Source organism: Hibiscus syriacus, unplaced genomic scaffold (genome assembly GCF_006381635.1).
Source record: "Hibiscus syriacus cultivar Baekdansim isolate YM2019G1 unplaced genomic scaffold, ASM638163v2 tig00117007_pilon, whole genome shotgun sequence".
NCBI lineage: Eukaryota > Viridiplantae > Streptophyta > Magnoliopsida > Malvales > Malvaceae > Hibiscus > Hibiscus syriacus.
Window position 1 is genome coordinate 894,386 of NW_024063520.1, and position 15,182 is coordinate 909,567.

At 33.6% G+C, this 15,182-nt stretch overlaps 1 pseudogene; it reads right to left on the reverse strand.

Moving 5' to 3' along the window:
- Positions 1-6,035: 6,035 nt before the first annotated feature.
- Positions 6,036-9,473, reverse strand: LOC120195149 (annotated as a pseudogene).
- Between the last annotated feature and the right edge of the window lie 5,709 nt (positions 9,474-15,182).

Below are 15,182 nucleotides of genomic sequence, written 5' to 3' on the forward strand. Positions count from 1 at the left end.
TGGTACCCCCGCTTAGTAGGCTAGTATTTGATGTTGTGTGATATCAGATACTAGCATAGTAGCGCCAGTGTTGCATTTATATAATGCACAAGAGTATCAGTGCCACGTTTAGATAATGCATAGCAGTTCAATCAGTAGGGTTAAAGACCCTTTAGAGGTGTAATCATGGCTAATCCCTTAGCAGAGGATTTAGGGAAGTACGAGATCCCTACTTCATTTATAGAATAGTAAAGCCTTAAGTATGTAGCACTTGATCAATATCATGCATGTTTCTATTGCTAAGTACCATATCTCTAGCATGCTTATGTTTATGAAATTATTATGCTACTCTAGATTAGTGATTATACAATTGGGCTTTGTAAGCTTAGCCTTCGGATGTTTTCCGTTGGCAAGTCAGTATCTTGGGCAATTCGTCGAGCACCATCGCAACAAGACTTCCAGCATCTCCTTTAGAGTAGTGTACTATAGCTTAATGAGCACATCTATTTATATAACCTTACTCATGTATTCAGTTTATTAAACTCAGAGTTTGTATTATTTTGGTTTTAAATTATGTGTCATGGAGCTCTACTTTTATAAATTATTTTTATAACAATTTTTTATGTTTTAATTATGATATCATTTAGTATGTTTGAAAGGAAAATGAATAGGTTTTGATAATCAGTGGTTGCCTCAGTAGCCCAATGTGGCACTTTAGGCCTAATCGGGTCTAGGGTGTTACATTCAGGTTGATTTGAAATTAGATTCAGTTCAGGTTCGAGTCGGGTTAATTTCAATTCAATCGATGTACGTTTAGGTCAAAATGATTCAGTCTGAATTAGTTAAAAACCAGTTTAATTCAAGTTCGGATAAACTTTAGGTCGAATCTTGTTCAGATCAGGTTACATCATTGACAAACAAAATTTAGGTCGGATTTTACCTGGTATGGATTGACTTTAGGTCAGGTCATTTTTAGGTTAATGTTTTTTCATTTCTTGAACGACAAATTTTTATTTGTAATTATATATGATTTGAAGTAAATTACAAAAAATATAAATAATTATAGGTCAATTTTAATAAAAATGTAATTTTAAGGACTAAACTAAACAAACATGAAATTACAAACTAAAATTTAAATAAATTAAACAACACACATGGATGAGGGATCAAACCAAAATAATTATAAAATGTGAAGTTGAAATTAATAAAAGACTAAATTGCACCCATTTAAAAAGTTGGTGAATAAAAGGTTATAGGGTTTAGAGATTATGATATGATTTATAGAGTTTGAAATGAAGTTTATTATGTGATTTATAGGCTTTGAAGTAGATTATAAAAATATAAATAAGTATGGGCCAATTTCATATGCAAATATAATTTCAAGGACTAAATTGAACAAATATGAAATTACAAAAATACCATTTAAATAAATTAAACAACACATGGATCAAATCGAAATAATTATAAAATGTGAAGCTAAAATTAATATAAAAATTGACTGAATTGAATTCATTTCAAAAGTTGAGAAACAAAAGTTTATAAGATTTGGATATTATAATAAAATTTTAAGGACTAAATTATAATATCACACTGAATTGGGGTTGAGTTTGACTCTCTAAATTTATTAGACTAAATTGGAATTTTCAATAGATTTCAGGTATTATAGTGAATACCCAAGAGTTTAGAGACTTGCTACTGAATTATTCCAAAGATTAGGGTATTTAGAAAACACATTCCTCTTGTTTCTTTTTTTTCATCTCTACAGTCGCTTAAATAAAAAGAGAGTCCTCTTAAACTTTTTTTCTTCTTTTATTTCGTTCCAGACATAACCACCATCTCGTCCCAATTAAGGATGACAACTCAACCCGAACCCGACAGATTTCGACCCGACCCGACCCGATCATGTAGGATATTTAAAAAAATCGGGTTCGGGTCGGGTCGGTTTTTTTATGCACTGGTCGGGTCGGGTTTAGGGTGGAAAAAATCCGACCCAAAATATATATATAATTTTACCCTATATATTTAGGTATAATTACAATAATACCCCTCTATATATAATTTTTTCAATTAAGTTACTGTTTTTATTGAATAAAAATATTTTTTTATTTCGGGTCAGGTCGGGTGAAACCTTAATTTTGTCGGATCGGATCGGGTCACGGGTGGAGGACCCTTTTTTCTTCGGTCGGGTCGGGTGGCCCAAAAACCCGACCCATTGCCATCCCTAGTCCCGATTCAATCCTTGTCGAGCGGGTACTGGTTGACACTGTTTGTAAGAATAAAACCATGAAAGTTGAGTTTTTGGAAAGCATCTACCGAACCATTTTTCTGTTGTGGTCCTCGTGAATCGTTGTGGGTAGGTTCTTATTCCTATTTTCTTTTCCTTTAATTTTGAATCAGTGTCCGTATGAGTTCGCATGTGCTTCCATTCCTTTTATTTAACTTTCGTGTCACTCTAGAGAATTAAACCTCTACATGTTATTCATATAAATCTTCACCGTTAAACTAGAGTTACGTGTTCTAACGCTCAAGGACCTAGTGCTATCGAACGTGAAAAACGTGTCTAGAGTTAATGCTACAGCTTGCTAGAGTTGTGTTCCTTGTTTGGTGCTACATGTGTTATGTTTGTGTGTGTTACGTATATGATATGTTTGAGAATTGATATTGTGATGAGTATATCTATGTTTTATGTTTCTGACTTATGTTTATGCCGAATGAATGAACTATGTTATTTCAACGAACAAAGCTTGATGAACTGAAAATATTATGATCCTTTATCTTTAATATGATTATATGAAGATATAAATTATTTCTTACAGTTTCATATATTGCATTGAGATGCGACAACGTTACAGAAAGGACCGACTTACCGACTGGTTTATCCATTACGATGATAAATCCAATTATCAACGGGTTCATTTGTTAGGATGATAAATCCAATTACCGATTGGTTCATCCGTTAGGATAGTAAACCCAATAATTGCATAGCGATGTATAGAGTGAATTGGGCTACATTTCATAGCATGAATACTGTGTATAGAGATTTATGTATGACACGATTATTAAATTGAACATTGTTGAGGTTTAAATTATGTCTGAATTCTTTGATGTGTGACCTACACTTAGAGGACACACTGGGTTTTGTTCACCCTTTAGTTTCTTTATTTTACAGATTCTCGTGACCAATAGGATCGTTTTGTACTTTGAGGATCGACTAACGTTATTTTATTATTATACAGTATGACTATTTACATACTTATATTATATTTTATACCTTTATCATATTTGGGATTTATTATGTATTTGTGACTTTTAAACATTGTTGATAGAGAGATTTTGATTTATGTTTTGGTATGCCTTTTATTTCAAACATATACAATTTTGATATCATCTATTTACTTTATGATTCACATGTTTATCGATTATTACCTTCAAAATATTACTTAATTGTGATTTAATACAAGTGTGGCCACCGAGACTTGGTTACAACGTCTAGGCCGGGTTAGGGGTTTCATTTAGTGGTATCAGAGTCCAATTCGAACTCTCGGACTGTGAGGCCCAAAAAGAGATTTTAAAGGAAATTGATTTTTTTGTTTCTTCTCTTCTTCAAGCATCTTAATTTTTTTATTTTTTATTTTTGAAATGAGAATGGTTTTTTAAATATTATGATAATATTTTTTTTAAAAATAAATTTTTATGATTATTATTTTGAGTTACTTTTGCTTGAGACTCCAATACCATTTATAATGTTAGCACTTGGATATTTTTTTATGTAGATCCTTATACTGGTAATATGCCTCCTCGTAGAGCTAGAGATAATCTTGCGCCAGCTCTTGGAGGATGTAATGCTCAATGTCGTGGAGGTCAAGCGTATGTTGCTATGCCATCCACTAGACATAGTGTCCGCAGTAGTGGTGGCAAAACGACTAACGTCAATAGAGATCCTCTCGTTCTAGATTTTGAGACAAACGCATCTGAAGAGGAGCAGTTTACTCAAGAGACTGATCCTACTGAGTTGGCTGAGGACCTACCTGTCGCTGAGAGTGGGGATACAGTTGGGATGGATGATGCATTCGTTGGGCGTGCGATATTGCGTATGATACGTAAGTCTACTGATTATCAGACTGAGAGCTTAAGGACACCTATTTCTGTAAATCTTTGAGCTGATGGAGCATCATTCTTTCATGGGGTGTCTAGAACAGCACCAATAGTTGGTGAGTATTTGGTTAGAGGGTACTGTGATAGCGATGGATGAGATTAATTATCCTATGAATCGAAGACTTAAAGCATCAGCTTCTTTATTGAAAGATGATGCTAAGCGATGTGGAAGTCAATCGAGAGAACTTTCTAGTCTGAGCAATTGACTTGGAAAAGTTTTCAAGAGTTGTTTCGGAGACACTATGTAGGTAGTAAGTATTTAGAAGAGCGTCGACAAGAGTTTAAGGATCACAAGCAAATGATATGAAGATACAAGATTATGAGATAGAGTTTATGAGATTGAGCAAATATGCTATTAGGATGGTTACCGCAGAGAGTATAAATGTATTTTGTTCGAAAAAGGATTGCGACAAGATATTCGACGTAGTGTGGCCACTCATCAGGAGAGAGTATTTGATAAGTTGGTTGACAAGGCTAGAATCACTGAAGAGATGGAAGTGTTTAAGAATGAACAGTGTGGTCGGGAAAAAGATCGTTCGAAGAAACGCCCTTGTTCACTTAGCCCATCAGAATTAACTGGTCGTCCTGGCAAAAGGGTTAGGCAGAAGGCCCTTCAACAGGATAGTTATGGTTTTAGGTCTGCAACTTCGATTGTCCCTACTGTTAGTGTTGATGGTTCTTTTGGTTTCAGAGAATTGTACTTACTATAATAAGTGTCACGGAGGAGAGTGTAGGAATAAGACAGGCTCTTGTTTTCTTTGTGGTGCTCAAAATCATTTTTTAGGGACTGTCCACGTCCACCTACTGGATCTTATGCTCGTGCACAGTTACAAGGTTCTGTCCCGACACATTCTAGAGTTCAGAGTCAAAGTGGGCCTACTCCATCTGGGTTTTCTTCCGGCACTGCTAGTAGAGGACGATCCACTCAGAGTGGGGGATCGACTAGGACTCCGGCTAGACAGCTAGCTTTGGTTTATGCTACTAGAGCTTAAGATGGTCACGTTACATCCGATCAGTTAGCATGTACATTAATCGTTTATTTGTTTGGATTATGGAATCCTCATAATGAACCCTAAAAGTATTATAATTGTTGAAATCGAGATAATGATTCCTTGTCGTTAACTATTTATGTTGGAAGTTAAGATGAGAGATGACTAAGTATAGGAAATTGTTTCTTAACTTTACAAATTTTGAAGACGAAATTTTCTTTAAGGGTAGAGTTGTCACTCTGAATTGGAATTGAGTTTGAGTCTCTAAATTTTTTAGACTAAATTGGAAATTTCAAGAGATTTAAGGTATTATAGTGAATACCCCCGAGTTTAGAGACCTACTACTGAATTATTCCAAAGGTTAGGGTATTTAGAAAACACGTTCATCTTGTATTTTTTTTTTCATCTCATAACTTGTAATGCTAACCTGTAAATTTTTAATAAATTTTTTTTTGAAATAAAGTGGAATCTTTTTGTGGGAGATATTTTATGAACTTCATTTGGAAGAAAGGGAATGTGGTGAAACATTGGAAAAGCAAGTTATTTTTATTTTTGCTTTTTATGGAAAAAAACGCCTGAACATGGGATAAATAGTAGTAGACTGAGCCACGTATCTGTTCAAAACTTTCTTAACCAATTGACAAAGTACCTATGTCCTGCAAACACAGTTGCTTGAACTTAAACTTATAGAGAAAATAACACTCCCTTTATTACTAAGCCCACTTGATAGGTTATGCTAGATTACTCTTCTAACTATACCTTCTCATAAATAATACAGTAGACTTAACTAATTAAAGTTTCATGGCTACCGAGCTTTGGTTTGCACGCGCTAATAATACAAAAAACAAGAAAACAGAACTTGGCTTCAGATTTCTGTAAGAAAGTAGTGGTTAAGGACAGAAAAAAATAACAAACTACAATAATGGTGCATGGTTCCCTCTCTCTCACACAAACATCTCAATTCTCATACATACAAATGCACAATCAAAGATCATTTCATCTTAACATGAAACTTAAGGTCACTGGTATTGAGAAAGAAAGGAGAAAAAGGAAGCATATACTATACATTTTTTTATCCTCAAGTCATGAAATAAACATGAGAAGACAAGCAAGAATGCACAAAATCCTAATCATTACCTACAAAATATTGGGAAGCTGTGAATCCAATCTCTCTTGCAACTCCTTGATCTTCATGGAAAGCTCCATCTTCTGCTCCTTGTAGCTCTGCAATAAGTACTCCTTTCCTTCTATCACCTCCTTTAACTCTCCTACCTCTCTTTTCAGCATCTCGATTCTCTCCCCATCTTCCCTTCCCTTCTCAGGGGAGCCCAAGTTGTCTCCATCGATATAGCCATTGGCATGGCCATTTATTAACTCATAAGGCCAAGTCATAAAGGCTGAAGTCTCCTCGTTCGTGCTGGCATGTCGTAAACAATGATCCGCAATTGCCTTCCTCAGCCTTTGAATTTCCATCTCGGAGTCGAACAATTCTCTGTTTGCTGCATCAAGCTGCGATTGTAAATGAGTTGAGTTTGCCACCTGAGCGTTCAGTGAATTTTGCAGCTCCATGATCTGATCCTGCATCTCCAGTATCATATCATCTCTTCTCTTCAGCTGTTGCCTCAGTTTCTGTATCACTTCCCTCTTGCTAAATATGTCAGAGCCAGACTCTGAGACACAGGCGAGTCGGAGCAGTTAGAATGATGGAATGGTTTTGGAGGCAACTCAAGGCAATCAGGAGATGATGCCCACATAACACCATTATCCTTGTTGAAATCAGCAGTAGGAACTGTCACCAGAGGTAAAGCAATTTCAGATTCGGGCAGCATCTGACCGTTGGATGGGTGCTTCTCCCCTATGCTTTGAGATCCTGCTTTGAAACCAAACTTAAATAAGAAACCAATTGACACAAGAAATAATTATAATAAATAAATAAAAAATACAAGCACGCACCATGACTTTCACTACTAAAAAAGTGCTAGAGAACATATCAATCTAAGATTAGTCACATTATTAACGGCAGGAACTAGAGCGCTTCAAGGAACTTCAAAAGGACCTCGACCCAACATGCGAATGAAATACAAATGCCACCCAACATGTCAGAACTACATTGATCAAACTCCTCGTTTTTTCATAAACTAACAGTGTCAGTGACACATCGACACCTCAAGGCTCAAAGTGAGTATGATTAAAGAGTTCTAAAAAACTTAAAATGCCTAGTAGTAATACTGGAAGGCGAACATTTCAAGATTAGGATGATTAACAAAAGGCTGTGTCCTAAAGAACTAGACTTTGTTTATTTTCTTCAAAGCCAATATGTGACTATTTACACTTAAAAGAGATGTTTTGGTTGAGAAATCAAACTAGACAATTCATAAGAATTATGTTTCTTCACTTCTATCATCCCACTCAAAGACCCGAACTGAAGCAAGTGCTTATATATAGAAGCCTTGGACAGCTGAAATTATAAGATAGCTGCAACACACCTGAAAGCAGTTGAAATAAGCATCATCGACCTGGCTAAATAAATACATATTTGAATGTAAACGGCAACCTGATGATATCCTGTCAGAAGTTCCATTCCCTGTAACAAACTCAAAATTTAGAAGCAGTTATGTTTCAATACAAATTATTGAAGCAATAGATACACGTATACCTTTCAAACTAGTAGTAGCATTGTATTGTTGCTTTGTGTCAAGTGCCTGCTTCAGCTTGTAACCAAGGCGGATAGATAAGGTACTCAACAAGGCACCACCAGCAATGAGAATCCAGTTTGGTCTCTCACCCTGAATTTTTTTTGAATTCTGAACCTTAGACACTCGTCCGCCCTTTGTATTCATTTTACAAGAAAGTAAAACGGGAAATCTCCGAATCATCCAAATATGACCTACAGTCAATGTATAGCAGTATACCATTGCCATCCATGTAAAACAAAAGTTAGGTGAAATAGCATCAAGAGATTAGAAAGTTCTATAAAGTTGCAAGAAACAAGGTCTCATAACTTGAAAAAAAATGAATTGATGTAAAATAACTAATTGTAGATTTTCTGATAGCAATTAAATGCCTAAAAACAGAATCAATATCTACCCTCCCAACATCCCACAGACTCTCTAAACATTAAAGATTTTCTAATAGGATTGTTGCATAGCCAGAAGGTATTTCTGGCTCTTGAAAGATCAACTTATTTCTCACAGGAAATCAAGTCATTGTCTTAAAACACGTACAATGATGAAACTGGAAACCTTTTGAGCAACATAGCCACAACATTCTCCCTATTCTATTCTTTTTGGGTCAAATTTAATAACAAGAAAAACACAATTAATCTGTTGACGCATAACAGAGGATGTTAACCTCTCTAATCAAAATTATTGTCCCTGGTAAGAATGATATAACATCTCAAGCATGCATGTCTTTAACTCATATAACAATGCATAAAGTGCAATGATCCCCCCTGCTGTAGGTAGTCAAGTAGTTTATGAACACCAAATAACATCTTAAAAACTATTGAACCAGTGGTCGGACACGAGCGAAAGCAGTGTCCTACCAAAAGTACACATCAGCAAAAACTCAGCAGCCTCGTCAGTTATAAAATCATGTTCGAGTGTTATTTTGGATTTGATTATTAGGTTCAGTGAAAATTTTATGACGTCGATGATAAGAAGCAGTCATCAGCAAATGTGCACTTAATTTCAAATAATCCTAAACTAAAATCAAAGAAAATATAATTGTTCGACCAAATCATCTATTAGGAGAGTATTAGGGTGTGTTTCATCAAATAAGATGGAACAAGTCCAAGATAAATCGAAAGGTAATGCATAAAATCCCCAGCTATCCCATGCAATGACAATACAAATTTCTTGATGTAATTATTAATACAAATTCAAAGTTCTAAAACCAAAAACAGCAAAAAAAAAAATCATCAGCTATTCAATTAACTAAATGAAAATAAAAGAGCACACATTTCTCCCAGCACCTACAAGCATTGATACCCAAAAGAAGAAAGGTCTTAAAAATTCCAAAACCATTTAAACAAAGAAAACCCAAAATTCCCGACTACAAACTCGTGAGTTAATTTAACCCTTTCTCAATCTTCTTCTTTACGTTGCTAATTCAAAGAAAAAAACTTCGAAACGGAACAAAGAGAAACTTGCATTACCTAAAACTGAAAACCATAACTTAATCCCAATAACCTTAATCAATAAGTAAATAAATAAAGTAAAATAACAAAAGAGCGAAAAAAGCAAACCTCATTCAAGAAAAAAAAATAGGGTTTGTCTTGAAACTTCGTCAGCTGCATCATTTTCGTCAAATCGCTTCATGAACTTTGTCACTACTCTCTCCCTCCCTCCCTCCCTCTCTCTCTCTTATTCTAGAATGCCAAGTATATCACATAGTTTTAGCTGATTAATGATTTTTTTTTTCAAAAAATAATGGATTATTATTATTCCTTAGTCAACTAAGAGATAAGCAAAATTTTAAGAAAATAAATTTAAAAAATGTAAAATCTTGAGGTTTTACCATGTCATTAAGACACGTGTCGGCTATCGCCTTCAATTTCCCGTTAGTTTGTGTATAAGCTGTTACGTTTGACCAGGTATTATTTTCTCACTTATTATTTTTATTTCGGCACTATTAAACTTACGGTTAAACCCGTCAATACATTAAAATAAAAATAAAAATAATCAAATATGTTGAAAATAACAATTTTTTTGCTGTCATCTTTTTACTGTCAAGTTGTTAAAAAATACAAAATTTTTTTTAAAATTACAAAATTTAACTAAATACATTTAATTACAAAACCAAATATAATCATATATATATAAATGATCTAATTTTGATTTTTAAGTATATTTTACTTTCTTCTCAACACTACAAGGTAATTTTGATTTATAAGTATATTTCACTTTCTTCTCAACATGCATAATCCTGACTTGACCCGTCATCTCCATTCTCGTTTCGATCTCAAACTAGGGTCTGATTTTTTTATTTTATATAATTGTATTTTATTCTATCTTTTTTATTTTATTGCAGGAATCTTATTTCATTTGATACATAAAAATGTCATTTTTTTCTGAAAACAACTCAAATGATGCTGAATTTTCTACATCGACGTCGTCTTTTTCTCTAATCAGGTAAAATAATCACATATTATAAATTTTTTTATTTATTTACTACTATATATATTTTACAAGAGAAAATCGTCATTAATGAAAATAAATTGAATTTTAGGTGTTTCGCTCTCACGAAGATATAAAAAATTGGGCGCAAAGCAAGGGGCACTCGCTTGGTTACGTCATAATAACTCAAAGATCATACACGGATATCAGTGGTTTTTTGTTGAAGTCACACTTATGTGTGATCTTGGTGGTGAATATAAATCGAAAGAAACAAGTAAAAATTCTGCTACCCGAAAAATTAATTGTTATTCCAATTGGTAGGAAAGTATTCAAGTATATATAATGGTTGTTGATAAGTGTAATATGTGATGAACATAATCATCTTCCTGCACAACATATGGAGGGGAATCCATATGCGAGACGATTGTCTAAAGATGAATATCGACTGGTTAAAGATATGACAAAGAAGAATGTGCCGCTACGTGACACTATCGATATTAAAGTCGCAAAATGAAAATAACATGTCAACATTTAAAAACATATATAATGCACAATATAAAATTCCCTTACAAGTTGGGAAAAGTACGATGTAGGTAAAGCATTACACATATTTTTTTGTTTCCTTTATATTTTGACTTTTTTTATTTTTAAATAATCAAAGTGTAATTTGATTATGAAAATTTGAATGTATGTTCTTATGTCTCTTTTACACTCCAATGATTATGTTCACGACTTTTCTAAAAATGATGTTACGAACGAGCTGGAAGCTTTATTTTTTATTTATCCGACATGTTTTAAGATATGGCGTGCATTCCCACATGTGTTGATGATAGATGCTACGTACAAGATGAACAAGTATAATATGCCTTTTGTTGAGATTGTTGGCGTAACTTCTACAAGAAAGACATTTTGCATAGCTTGTGCCTTTATAAGTGAAGAAAATATGGACAACTATAAGTGGGTGTTAGAGTGTTTAAAGTTGACACTAGATGAGTGCATGCTACCACGTGTTATAATTACCGACAGAGAGTTGGCTCTCATGAAAGCATGCGAAAAAGTTTTTCCGAATACTACTCGATTACTTTGTAGATGGCATATTAGCCAAAATATTTTGAAGAATTACAGGCCAACAATCAAGACGCAACGTGATTGGGACTCTTTTCTTTCGGCGTGGAAGTTACTAGAAGATTCTCCGACTTGGATATCGTACATGGAGAACTACAAGCAACTTCAATTATTATTGAGGAAATATCCGCGTAATTTTTTATTTGACATATTTTTATTTTTTAATATTTCATATCAAATAATTATATTTTAATTTTATTTAACTTTTCAGGTGTTTTAAGTTATTTATGAACAATGGCTGAATAATTATAAAGAAAGGTTTGTGTCTGCATGGAGTGACCAGTCTCTCAACTTTGGCAATCGCACAACCAACAGAGTTGAAAGCCAACACGCCAAGTTAAAAAGGTACTTGAAATCCAAAAATTATTCATTAGATCAATTTGTGGCCTATATCAATCAAATCGTGCAGTCTCAGGTTACAATAATAAATGAAAGCTTTGAAAGAAGTAGAATTTATCGTTATCATCAACATAACCAGCCATGTTTCAACTTATTACAGGGTTTTGTTTCAAATGAGGCTCTTGATATGATTTTAGGAGAACTAAATCGATTGAGTGATCTTGAGTTTAACTTCTCAACATGTGGTTGTCAACTTCGTAAGAGTTAGGCTACCTTGTGCTTGCGTACTTTAAGTGTACTTAAATTCAAGTCATTTTATCTGATTATTTGGAGGTCTTGGTTTTTTAGAAACTAAAACTTGTTTTTTCAGGTGAGGACATTCCTTTGGATTCAATTGATATTTTTTGGAGGACACTAGATGTTTCATGGTCAACACCCTTGGAAAATGAAGATATTCAATGTGACGATGAACTGCACATTTTCAAAGAAGAATTCAAAAACAGTCCAACGTTGGAAATAAGAGTTTCTTAAGAAAGCTAGGCGATATATTCAATCAAGCACAAATCGTATTAGAGAACCCGCAGTTAAAAAAATACTCGCGGGCGGCCAAGCTTGAAGAATCAAAAAAAAAAGAAGTGTGTTGATCCGAAAAATCAAGATCCTGGCAAAAGTAGTTATTCCACCAGATTTTTTGATATAGACTTGAATTTGGAACCGACAAATATTGAAACGGCGAGACACAATTCATATGTAACAAGCACATGCGACTTGTTCCCGGATTTAAACGAAGAACCCGCGAGACACAGTTCATATGTAAGCCAGTCGTTTGCCAACCTGGTTCGGAAAGATTTTTGAAACAACTTCCACAAATTTTCCGTCCTTATCTTAAAGGTTTACAAGATGTAATAGGTGACGGAAATTGCGGATTTCGATCAGTCGCTGTCGCTTTTGGTCTATTTGAGGATCAATGGCCTCGAATTCGGTCAGACTTGGTGCGGAAGTTAGATGTTAACCAACAAAAGTATAAGTATATATTTGGAACGGCATGTTATAAAAAATCTATAAAATCGTACAATTACTAGAAAATGGATGGAAATGCCAAACACGGGATTGATTATTGCTTCTGCATACAATAGAGTTATTATAAGTCTAGCTAATGGAGGAAACGTCGGAGGTTGTACTACGATTTTCCGCTTTGGTCCAGCCCACCACAATCAGAACCACATGGGACAATCGTCATTGCACATGTGAATGATAACCATTATATTAAAGCAGCATTACGCAAAGATTGTCCTTTGCCGGTGACTCACCCACTTTGGATCACATATAAAAGTGACATTACATCTACATGGGAAGACTCATATGTTAGTCGTCATGAAGAGTTTCGTAAATATTATTTTTGTATTCCTGAAACTTTTAACCTATCGAAGTAATTATGTAACGTTCAATTTATTGTAATTCTAATTTATTTATCAATGAATGTTTCGATATTTTCTTTTTTATACATGTATGTATAATTAAATAAGTAAAAAATAACAAAAATTAAAAAAATAAATAATTATTATCATGTTGAAGAAATAAATGAAAAATACTTTAATAAAAAACTTAATAATAAAAAAGACCTTAATAAAAACTTTAATAAAAAATAAAAAGACACCATTATTACATAATGATAAAAATCTTTAATAAAAAATAAAAAAAAACATAATCATTACATTAATCTTTTGGTGTTTTAATAAAAAAAATAGAAAAAACATAATCATTACACCAATCTTTTGGTAGGTTTAATAAAAGAATTAGTATATTTAGACTAACCCTTTTTATTTAAGCCATTTAAGTTTTCAGAAATTTTTTTAATTGTATTTAAGATTGATTTCAATGGTGACCTCAGTAATAAAAGAATTGTTAATAATTATTGAGGTCATGAGTTTGAGGTATATTTACCGAAAAATCACCATGCTTTTTTTTATTTAAGTATCAGACACTTTTCAAAAAAAAAATATCGAACTAGTACCCTTTAATTCGCGATTTACCCCACGTGATGCCACATTATCACCACGCGATTTACCACAGCTTGTATAAATACACTGAAGTGCCACATAAATTGCACTGAAGTGTCGCGTAGAAATGCACCGGAGTGCCATGTAAAATTGTCCATAAGGACCACATAGAAATCTCCTTAAAAACAATATTCATATTCCAAAGGACCAATCATTTGTCTCAAAAGACCCATAAATGTTCTAAAAGATAAATATATGTCCCGAAAGACCACGCAGACCCTCAAATCATGGCATGCCAACTATACCTCTAGCTCTCGTGACAAATAACATAGGCATTAATACTTATATGATTTCACATATTTATACATTCTTATAATAAACCTCTTATCACATGTCTTATCTCTTGTGATCATGTAATCCATAACTCATGTCATTTCTTATGAAATCATTTATATCATGTAGCACATACAACTCATATGCCTCTTTACATATTCATATAGGTCATATCACTTTGCATTGTTTCACATAAACATATATGTCATATCTTGTTCACATATGTTTTACATATACCAATATCATATGATTCATATCTTATTCTTATATCATCACAGGTGTCATCTATGCTCATTCACATATACACTAGCATACATACTCACATATATCATGTAACATATACTATAACCTATCACACACATATTCATATCCAACACATGTTTATATTTATGAATTCATGCATTCGACTATATGAAATAGACTTGTCACAAGTCTTATTTCCATTAAACATCATTATTAACTAATATGCACTCACTTGGCCTCACTAGTCAATACCGATCCCTTATCTCTTCTCGATGTCTATTACTTGCAAAATTTCCGAACGTTGCTCTCGATCGATATTATACAATCATACATATAATATACATATCAGCATTCCCAATACTATAATTTGATCCTTAATTTCTTAAGCTAGAAGAAAGGTTTAATCCAAATTTTCTCTTAGAGTGGTATTGGTACCCCCATAGGTATCGATACTTCCCTAATTATGGTATCCATACCATGCCTAGGTATTGATACCCATATTGCATTCTTTAATTCTCGTTTCAAAGATGGTATCGATATTGTCCTTAAGGTATCGGTACCCTTGGTACGATACTTTTCTTCAGGTATCTATACCTATGAATGCCTTCCCTATTTTACTCTTGAAGTATCGGTACTTGATGAAGCAGTACCGATACCCTTTTCCCATATTTTCCTTTTTAAGCCCAAAAATTCATCAACACTTCACTTAATTTCCATATTTAAAGTACCTTTCCCATCACCAAACTCAACTAAATCATTTTAACCATCCTTTATCATTATTACACCTTAACACCTTCAATATCTCGTTCAAATTTTTGAAACTAAGAATCTTACCGATTTTTCGACATCATCCAAATTCAGTTTAACACTTATTATTTCTTATTCACACCTATGACAAGTCA